The sequence below is a fragment of the Babylonia areolata genome, chromosome 6 (assembly GCF_041734735.1).
Source record: "Babylonia areolata isolate BAREFJ2019XMU chromosome 6, ASM4173473v1, whole genome shotgun sequence".
Classification (NCBI taxonomy): domain Eukaryota; kingdom Metazoa; phylum Mollusca; class Gastropoda; order Neogastropoda; family Buccinidae; genus Babylonia; species Babylonia areolata.
Window position 1 is genome coordinate 33282569 of NC_134881.1, and position 11320 is coordinate 33293888.

An 11320-nucleotide genomic window follows, 5' to 3' on the forward strand; every position below is an offset into this window, starting at 1 on the left:
CGATGACCTGTGACTGTATTCATGTGGTCAATGGTCAAGGGAGCAATGTCTGGCACTGAACCACCACCACCACCACCACCACCACCATGATCAGTACAACAGTGTCTGACAGCTACAGTCTTTGCCGGATCCTCTGTGTGTGACCCTCTCAGTCCCCTGCCCCCCCCCTCCCCCCCCCCCCCCCCCACCCGTGTCGGTGTCTGAACGGGCAGGTTACGTGGTCAGCTTGTCACACCATTAGACTGGACGTGCAGGACTGACTCCGCTGGCACAGGTCTCGGGGCACGCATGCGCAAGTAGCGGTATGGTGCACTTGATGTGTCATCTGTTTGATTTCCGATGAAGAGAGAGAGAGAGCGGTTTCGTTTCCTCTTCTAGGATTAGAAAACCGAGAGAGACTCAATTTCGTTATAAGGGGGAAAAAAAGAAAAAAAAAAGATGACACGTGCCCAACGGTGATTTTCAGGTCGAAAATCACCTAATAAAAACACTTGTTATAAATGACACGAAATCGCATATCTTGTCTCTGTACCTATCTGCCCTCAACATTTTCCTAAGTCTGTTTAACTGGTGCATGTCAACAGAAAATTACTTAATAGTATATCTAGCATTCCACCAGCATTAATAATGTGGACAGTAAGTATCAGTAACATAATCACTAATGACAACAGCAGCAGCAGAAAAACCAAAAATTCACTTGATGGGCAGTCTAGTGGTAGTTGCTGGAAAACAAACAATGGATAAATTTGTGAACATACATCGGCGATACTTACAGCACGGGGTGAGGGTGGTAGGGGAAAGGTGGGAGGGGGCTTAATGGAGAGTTAGACAGTTATCAAACGGTGTCAACAGTAACTAACCCCCCTAACCCCCCTCCCCCACTCGCATGGATTGATTGTCTGGTCAGCATCACGCCATTCATTTTCCTTGTCCAAACGATCCAAATGGTTCCTTCGCGAATGGATATAGTATGGTGGGCATTTTGGTTGTATGGTGGTTGTTTTGCTTCATTCATTTGGTTTCGGACATGTAAATGGCCTCATATTTCTAACTCGTGCTCTTTTGGAAAATACCTGGTTTCATTTTAAGACTTCAAGCAAGCAACCATGCTTATCAAACGACGAAATGTGTTCTTATGTTCGATTTTCAAAACTTGTTCTAACAAAGAAACTTTTCACATATCTGCATGCCTATCTGGGCCCAATGACAGTTTTGAAATTGTTTAATCTGCTCAGCCGACCTTGACCTGAATATACACTGAAAGTCATAGTGTAACCCAACAACACCAACGTTATGGAGATTCAAAATCGATTTCTTAGAATAAACCATTAGATTTTGTGGCAATAGTTTCCGCACCTTTTCTATCAATTAGTAACTAAATAAACACATCCTTGGAAACAGCAAATCTCATTCCGACATTTCAAAAGAACAAAATATGTCATCACAAAAAAAATGTAACACCGCTGAATTGCTTCCTGTGTGCATTCTCCACCACCATCACCTCTTCCCTCCCCCCACACCCCCACCCCACACACCCCCATGATGCACAAATAGAGAAGCTATGCAAAACCCGAGTTTTTGTAGTGAGTATGGGTATGACAATGACATGACAGTGACATACAGAAAGGATAAATTGTTTCCTTAGCAAGAATACGTCTTCAAGACACACGACGTACCAAAAATGTGGTAAAAACAAACAAACATGTAGTATGGAGGAGTTTAACAGTGTCGTCATCGGCATCACCATCTTAAACGGCAACGATTACACAAACAACTGTCACAACAGAATCAGCTGCAGCAATTCAAACTAAGAGAAAGAAAAAAAGACGTCTTCGAAAATTATCATTATCATTATTATTATCATCATCATCATCATCATATATCGCTGAATCTCATACAGAGACAAACCAAAGCCCTTTCGCACCAGTTATTCACACGCATGTGTAACTCTAAAACAAGGACGAGGCAGGGAAGGCAGGCTATTTTGGGAAGAGGTGGGTTTCATGGCCAGACTTGTAAGAGCTGAGTGTGGAGACCTGACGAAGCGAATGAGGAAGTTCATTCCAATTACAAGGTCCAGGGACAGAAAAGAACGGCGGCCAACAGTAGAGTGTTTGAATCTGGGTATGCGTAAACAGAGTGGATCCGAAGCCGATCGTCGAAATTAGCAAGCAAGGGGGTAATTCATGAACTGTTAACAGCCTGGTGACAGCTGTCGATACATACCGGAGCTGACAAGTTGCAGATGGTGAGAAGTGGGTGAACTTTTTTTTTTTAATTATAATTATTATTTATTTATTTGTGTAAGCTTATCTATTATTTATTCACCTTTTTTCTTTTCTTTTTTTTTCCCCTCAAGGCCTGACTAAGCGCGTTGGGTTACGCTGCTGGTCAGGCATCTGCTTGGCAGATGTGGTGTAGCGTATATGGATTTGTCCGAGCGCAGTGACGCCTCCTTGAGCTACTGAAACTGAAACTGAGAAGTGGGTTGGTGTTGAAGGTTGAGGGGGTGGGGGTGGGGTGGGGGAGTAAGGAGGAGGATGGAGGCAGGGAGAAGGGGAAGGTGGGAAGGTAGATAGGATACATCAAACAAACTCCGTTCGTAATGGTTTCTGTACTCTGTATGCTCTGTCATACCCGGAGTATGTCTTTGTAAGACATCAAAAGGAGAAAACAAAGCCTGTAGGATCAACGTATCAACGTATACGCTGTTATTATTGTTTGTTCATCGGAGAAGCGTTCACACACTAAAGGAGTGGATGAGAAAAAAAAACAAACAAGAAAACAAAACGAAAAACAAACATAAACAAGCTTTTTATGTATGAGTATAATTTCAAAATGCAATGTTTAAGATGAGAAAGATCAGTTTAAAGCAAATTAAGTCCCCTAGCATTAATTACAGAGTAATTTCCCTTTTTTACTATCTGCACCATAACGTTTGCAAAATAAATAAAACTTCCATGCTGAGCAAAAGAAGTTCCTGTTTGAACAGAAAATGATAATTATGACTGCTCTTGTTGTTGGGTCAGAATATTAGATCAAAGTGCCAAGTTTAGAGAATACAAAAAATATAAATATAACAACAAATGCAGTTTGCATATAATTTTTAATTTGTGCCCATCCCAGAGGTGCAATATTGTTTTAAACAAGATGACTGGAAAGAACTGAATTTGTCCTATTTTTATGCCTAATTTGGTGTCTACCGACAAAGTATTTGCAGAGAAAATGTCAATGTTAAAGTTTACCGCAGACACACAGACATAGACACACACACACACACCACACACACACACACACAGACAACCGAACACCGGGTTAAAACATAGACTCACTTTGTTTACACAAGTGAGTCAAAAAAGGGTTGGGGCTGTTGGTTGAGGGGGAGGGGGGGGGAGTGCATTTCAGAATTCTGTTTGATTTATCTGTATTTTTTGTTTACTTTTGATACGCGTGTCTCATTGTAACAGCACGATAATGAAGGTAGAACAAAACTGCTGTTCCAAAAAAAGTGTTTGCACGGATGCCTATGGGGATATAAATATGGATATATGGTTATGGTTGGAGGTGTGAAGCATTGAGTCTTTCAAAGACAACAACTGATGGGTAATTTGTATTCTTCCATAGGTAGAGAGCCATTTGTTAAAATTGGTTTGACTTGAATTTTGTCTGTTGTGCTCTTCCCGAAAGTACGTGTTCTATAGAATACGTCTACATTGAAAAGTCTCCTCAATCTCAGCAGGAGAAACAGCACACATAGCTTACAGGGTATTAAAATTACAATACATTATGGAATAGATAAAATGATTTATACAGTGTGTGTGTGTGTGTGTGTGTGTGTGTGTGTGTGTGTGTGTGTGTGTCTGTCTGTCTGTCTGTCTCTGTCTGTGTTGTCTGTGTGTGTGCGGGAGCGTGCGTTTTATACGAGTTGGAATTGATGGCGAGCGCGCGTGGGAGAAAATTGACAGCACGTCAGTGTGGATGACCGGATGAATGATGAGTCGGAGTTGTGTCAGGGGGCCAGGGGGTGGGGGTGAATGTGAATGTGTACGTTTCTTTTTCTTTCTTTCTTTTTTTGTTGTGTGTTTGATGTGAATAAAAACATGTATTGATATGGAATCGGTGGCTACTTTTGAATTTATTTGCAGTTAATGGGCTCCCGAGTTTACAAAAGTATACGTTAACATAGTTCTTGAAATATCATGTCTTAAGCAAACGTGCTGTACCTGCAATGTTAAAAGAATTTCTAATAATTTTGAAGAAGAAAAGACGAAGAAGAAGAAGAAGAAGAAGAAGAAGAAGAGCAACAACAACAACAACAACAATAAGAACTGGAAGAGTAAGGGATAGGAAAGAAAGAAAGCAAAAAAAAAAAAAAACAACAAAAAAACAACAAAAAACAAAAAAACCACACACACACACACACAAAGCAAGAAACAAACAAACAAACAAACAATCAAAAAACGAAACAAAGTAAGAAAAAATAAAAAGACAGAAAGATAGTAAGAAAAGAAAGCAAATAGGAAACTATCAGTTTCACCATCTTGAATTAATGATTCTCTCGTGAGTTCAAAGAAACTGATCTCAGGAGGTTCATTCTTTATTGGCGTGTCAGCAACATTGCACGGTGCTGAATGTGTACAAGCACGCATGCTTGCGAAGCACACACACACACACACACACACACACACACACACACACACACACGAGCGCGCGCAACAAATCTACGCACACATCGAGATACAGAGAGCGAGAGAGAGAGAGAGAGAGAGAGCGAGAGAGACAAAGACAGAGAGAAAGAGAGAGACACAGAGAGAGAGAATGGGGGGTTGGAGAGGGCAGACAGACAGCCAGACAAACAGAGACAGGGGCACACAGAGAGAAACAGAAAAGAAGCGATAATGCTGAGACAGAGGAACACGGAACAACACATTCATGAAGGCACACTCACCATGAACAGATAAAAAAAAAAATGCCAGAGAGAGCTAGATAGGTAGACAGAGAAACACACACATGCATACATACATACAGACAGAAACAGGCTAGAAGCAAACACAGACAGGCAGCGAAAATTTAATAGGCACTGCTACTACCACGGAAATCCGCAAAACATCACACGAAATCAAAGAAAGAAATAATATAAACCACCCCCCCCCCCCACCACACACACACACACACACGCACGCGCGCGCACACACACACACACACACACACACAGAGGCTAGGAGCAAACATAGAGAGGGAGCGACATAGGTACTGCCATTACCACGCAAACACCACATCAAAATAATGAAATAAATAACACAAAATATAAATAAATAAACGTATCAAGGCCCAGTGAACCAAAACTCTTCTTCTTCCTCTTCTTCTTCTCCTTCCTCTCCTTCTTTTTCTTCTTCTTCTTCTTCTTCGTTCGTTCGTGGGCTGCAACTCCCACGTTCACTCGTATGTTCACGAGTGGGCTTTCAAGTGCATGACCGTGTTTTACCCCGCTCCATGTAGGCAGCCATGCTCCGTTTTCGGGAGTGAACTTGAGCTAATTTCCTCCCCATTCCAGGCTAAAAGATACCACATGCAACGCTCTTTCTTTTCGCTCAGCATTTCACGACCTGGAAATCAACGATCTGGTACCTTATAAAATACACACACACACACACACACACACACACACACACACACACACACGCACGCACGCACGCACACACAAATACAACAAAAAACAGCCAGCTGCAAACCCAGACAAAGAAGGCAAGGGAGAGGGGAAGGAGGAACAAAAGGAATGCGCGCGCGAAAGAGAACGTCGGATATGGGACGGACAGAGATCCTACATACACAGCATCCAAAAAACCCCAGAAACAAACAAACCAACAAAGAAACAACAACAGCAACAAAACAACGCACCTAAAATTGGAAGAAAAAAAAAAAAAATTCTGATGGACGTAACCACCATCGAACCGGAATCTTCTTCTTTTTCTTCGTTCGTGGGCTGCAACTCCCACGTTCACTCGTATGTACACGAGCGGGCTTTTACGTGTATGACCGTTTTTACCCCGCCATGTAGGCAGCCATACTCCATTTTCGGAGGGTGTGCATGCTGGGTATTTTCTTGTTTCCGTAACACACCTAACGCTGACATGGATTACAGGATCTTTACCGTGCGTATTTGATCTTCTGCATGGGCATACACACGAAGGGGGTTCAGGCACTAACCAGGTCTGCACATTATGTTGACCTGGGAGATCGGAAAAATCTCCACCTTTTACCCACCAGGCGCCGTTACCGAGATTCGAACCCGGGACCCTCAGACTGAAAGTCCAACGCTTAATTAAAAAAAACCAAAAAACAACTCAGCAATTGCGCTTGTCGAACTGGAATCAATTTCCTTTTCCGACACTTTAATTGCACCGTACCGCCTGCCTCTCTGTCCTTCCTTTCTCCTCCCCCCGCCTCCCCCCCCCCCCCTCCCCCCGCCCCCCTCACAAAGAACTGCACGACCTTTCGGTCACACAGAACTGCACCCTGGAACACGTGCTGCACACGGCACTTCAAGAGGTTCACAGCACACAGGGCTGGCTGGCTGGCTGGTCTCGTGCACTCACCGTGAACTCGATCGCTCGTGCGAGTCGACGAATTCCTTTGCAGGTGAATTTCCTCGCGGTAACTAGGAGCATGAGTGCGTGTCATGAAAATGAACACTCAGCAAGGTGTCATTTGTGATGCTGCGTTGTCAAGTGGAGTGATGACCTGGAGGAGGTAATGCGTCCGCCTAAGAAGCGAGAGAATCTGAGCGCGCTGGTTCGAATCGCGGCTCAGCCACCGATATTCCCCGCCACCCCCCCCCACCCTCCACTAGACCTTGGGTGGTGGTCTGGACGCTAGTCATTCGGATGAGACGATAAACCGAGGTCCCGTGTGCAGCATGCACTTAGCGCACGTAAAAGAACCCACGGCAACAAAAGGGTTGTTCCTGTTTTCTGTAGAAAAATCCACTTCGATAGGAAAAACAAATAAAACTACGAAAACTACGAAAATACGAAAAAAAAAGGGTGGCGCTGTTGTGTAGCGACGCGCTCTCCCTGGGGAAAGCATCCCGAATTTCACACAGAGAAATCTGTTGTGACAAAAAGAGAAATACAATACAATACATATGGCGTTTAGTTAGGTTGAAGGCGGTGACAAACGGGTGAAATGCAATGTTGTGGTCATGGTCCACATTGCACACATACACACACAAGGGTTGAAGGATAGACAGAGGGGAGGGAGGGATGGAACGCAAAAGAAACAAAAAGATAGATGGACAGATGCTGAGAAACAAACAATGATGCACAATGACAGAGACCCTTAAACGAGAAACTGCAAAACCAAACTCTAGAAAGGATATATATATATATATATATATATATATATATATATATAAACACACACGTATTGTACACACACACACACACACACACACACACACACACACACACACAAAACCATACCTTCAACAGGATGAGCAACAAATTTAGAAAGAATAAACTGATAATATAACCAAACTTTATAACATGTGAAGGGTAGTTTACAAACATGTGTTCCATTTAAGACTTAGAACTTTCTGCTCTTTGTTGTAACACATAGAGTAGGAGAGAGGGTGGGGTGAGAGAGAGAGAGAGTGTGGGGGAGAAAGGGAGAGAGAGGGGGAGGGTCAGAGAGAGAGAGAGAGTGAAACAGAAATGAACAGACAGAAGGAATGAATGAACCGGGTAGCTGGAAAAAAAAACACACATCCGACAATTCAATTCAATCCAATAAAAGAAATCATGGGACACAACCTCCAACGAACCAGATACTAATTCCCTCCCCCGACAACAGAAAGAAACTGAGGTGTTACTATATATAGTTATATGTTATATATAGACAGGCAGAATGGATGAATGAACGATTGAATTGATTAACTTTCTGAGGGTAATACGACAGACAGAGAGAACGGAGAGGGAGAGAGAGACAGAGAGAGAGAGAGAGGGGGGGGGGGAATTGTATATCGACAGAGAGACAGACAGACTGGCAGACATATAACATGGTATCCTTGGGAAACTTTACATGATATAAATAAATGAATGAACGAAGGAATATATAAACAAATGAATGAATAAAATAAATTAATTAACCAACAGATATTTGCAATGAATGCCTAAACAAATGCATAATGTATTTCAACGTAACAACAGAAGAGAATAGAAAAATAATAGAACAAAAGACGTTCGTCCAACAAACCTGAATTAATTTCCGCCTCGATTAATTCCCCCCCAAAAAATCACACACTGCCCCACAATCGTCCCCAAGGGAACTCACTTAGACCCGCCAGGCATAGTTACAGGAGCAGAGCAGAACGACTTCCAGGAATAGATCTTCGCAATTTGCAAAGTGCTCTCACTTCCCCGTTTCACTTCACTAAGAGATTGTTGGTCTCATGCATTAACAACACTGCCTGCCAGTTACAGTTTAGCAGGCGAGTTAGAGTTGGCATGCGAGTCAGAGTTAGCAGCAGGCAGGTGAATTTCTCCAGTAGACAACAAGGCGTTAAAAAAAAAGAAAAAAAGAAAAGAAAGAAAACCACAACCAAAAACGAAAACAAAGTCAAGTCCACTGTGCTGGACAATCGGTACGATGTTATGCTATGCATTCGCAGACACGGCATCGATCTATGACTAGCAACATCTTTAACTCTCTCCATACGAACGGCGAAAGAGACGACGTTAACAGCGTTTCAGCCCAATTACCATCATCAAAATATTGCAAGCGGAAGGCTCTTATACTGAAGAGGTGAATGTTGACAAAGAATACCACAATTTTGACGACGGAAGCTAAAGGTTGGGTCATTCAGACACCCACTGGACATCCGAGGGGTCTGTGTAGAGGAGAAGAAAGGACTGGCCGTACTGAATGAGTTAAAGAAACACCGATCGTATGTTGTGGTCATGACTTCTTCTTTTTGTTTTGTTCGTTTCGTGGGCTGCAACTCCCATATTCACTCGTATGTACACGAGCGGCCTTTTACGTGCATTACCGTTTTTTTGTTGTTGTTTGTTTTTTTTTTACCTCGCCATGTTGGCAGCCATACTCCGTTTTCCGGGAGTAATGGTCAAGTCAAAAAAATAGATAAATAGATAAACAAAAATAAACAAGAAATTAGAAATAATGATAATAACAACAACGAACAAGCAACAAAAACACCCTTCATACCATACCAGCCATCAATTGTGTTCGTGCGTGATAAAGGCTTTCGCACATATTTGCGACAAAGCACACAACCACACGCACTCACACAGCTACACACACACACACACACACACATACACACACACACACACACACACACACACACACGGGCGCACAAGAAAACTATAACAGCCCGAAACATAATCGAGTATAAACTGGAGTAAGTTTCCTTCCTACCTGCGAAAATTGTCATGTTTAAACAAAACATCGGTTCATATCATGCACATTTAAAAAAACAAACAAATAAAAAAAAACCCCTACTTTCATGATGTTGGAGTTGTTGGCTTATGCTGTGTTGTTTTTTTCTCTCAAGGCCTGACTAAGCGCGTTGGGTTACGCTGCTGGTCAGGCATCTACTTGGCAGATGTGGTGCAGCATATATGGATTTGTCCGAACGCAGTGACGCCTCCTTGAGCTACTGAAACTGAAACTGTGACGTGATGTGATGTGGTGTGGTGTGGTGTGGTGTGTGCGTGTGGAGAGAGAGAGAGAGAGAGAGAGAGAGAGAGAGTGTGTGTGTGTGTGTGTAGAGAGAGAGAGAGAGAGAGAGTGCCCTTCTCCGAGCGCATGTGCTTTGGTGTCGACACATTCCATTTGACTTGCTTGTAAGTTTTGATTCTGGTGCCCTGCATATATATATATATATATATATATATATATATATATATATATATGTGTGTGTGTGTGTGTGTGTGTGTGTGTGTGTGTGTGTGTGTGTTTCGTTTTCAAAGTTGATTTTAATTAACTGCGTTCTGGGCGTGTGTGCTAAGGAGGCTGTGCGCATTATTATTATTATTATTATTATTTATCAACTCTTAACGAATTGAGCGGTTACACAGTGCTTTGATAGCACAGCGGTAACCTATTGACTGTAATAATTTCTCTTCCGTCAATGTGTGAGTAAACCTGTCGTTACATCGTTGACACATGGCTGACCGGGTGGACCCCCTATATAAGAATAGAAATAAATATTTGTATTTGTTTTTTGTTGGGTTTTTTTGTTTTTGTTTTTGTTTATCACAACAGATTTCTCAGTGTGAAATTCGGGCTGCTCTCCCCAGGGAGAGCGCGTCGCTACACTACAGCGCCAACCCCCCCCTTCCCCCCCCCCCCCCCCCCCCCCCCCCCTCCCTTTTTTTTGGTATTTTTTCCTGCATGCAGTTTTAGTTGTTTTTCCTATCGAAGTGGATTTTTTTGAGGGCGGATATCAGCTGCAGAGCCGTGATTCGAACCAGCGCGCTCAGATTCTCTTGCTTCCAAGGCCATCCCTCCCCATATATATGTTATAAAAATTAAAAAAAAGAAAAATTCATGCCCAGAGTTTTTTGGGGTTTTTTTGTTTGTTTTGTATGTGTGTTGTAGTTGTTGCTATCTTTGGGGAGGGTGGGAGGAGGCGCGGGGGTGGGGAGGGGAGGGGAGAGGGTGGTGGCGTGTGTGTGTGTGTGAGGGGGGGGAGGTGCGGGGGGGGGGGGGGGCGGTAATGCGACACATTTCAATCGGGTCTCTAATCATTTTGTGACCACTTCAGTTGTCAACGCTGAGTGGTTTTCACACTGCAGTATAAGGAGGAAAGAAAATTGCTTCACTTTGTTGTGGCGTGTTGTTATGTGTTTCTCTCTCTCTCTCTCTGTCTCTGTGTGTGTGTGTGTGTGTGTGTGTGTGTGTGTGTACTGACAACAATGTAATCCCCATTTCACACACACACACACACACATCTATCGAATTCGAACTGTCCCCACAGTGACTCACAGTAACAGAGGGAGGTGTTTTGTTTTGTTTTGTTTTATTGGGAGAGGAAATTCTCTTGTCCGGAAATTGTCCGGATATCAGCTGCACTCTTATTTCCTGTCAGCCAGGAAGCAAGCATCTATAGTCCACTGCGTACTCATCTGTTCTGAGAGAGAGAGAGAGAGAGAGAGTGCCCTTCTCCGAGCGCATGTGCTTTGGTGTCGACACATTCCATCTGACTTGCTTGTAAGTTTTGATTATGGTGCCCTGCATATGTGTGTGTGTGTGTGTGTGTGTGTGTGTGTGTGTGTGTGTGTGTGTGTGTGTGTTTTGT

At 43.1% G+C, this 11320-nt stretch overlaps 1 protein-coding gene across 2 annotated transcripts in view; it reads right to left on the reverse strand.

The window, feature by feature from the left end:
• LOC143282957 (synaptotagmin-7-like) overlaps positions 1-11320 on the reverse strand; it is a 587353-nt gene that overhangs the window by 488963 nt on the left and 87070 nt on the right. The gene's annotated exons all lie outside the window — the stretch shown is intronic.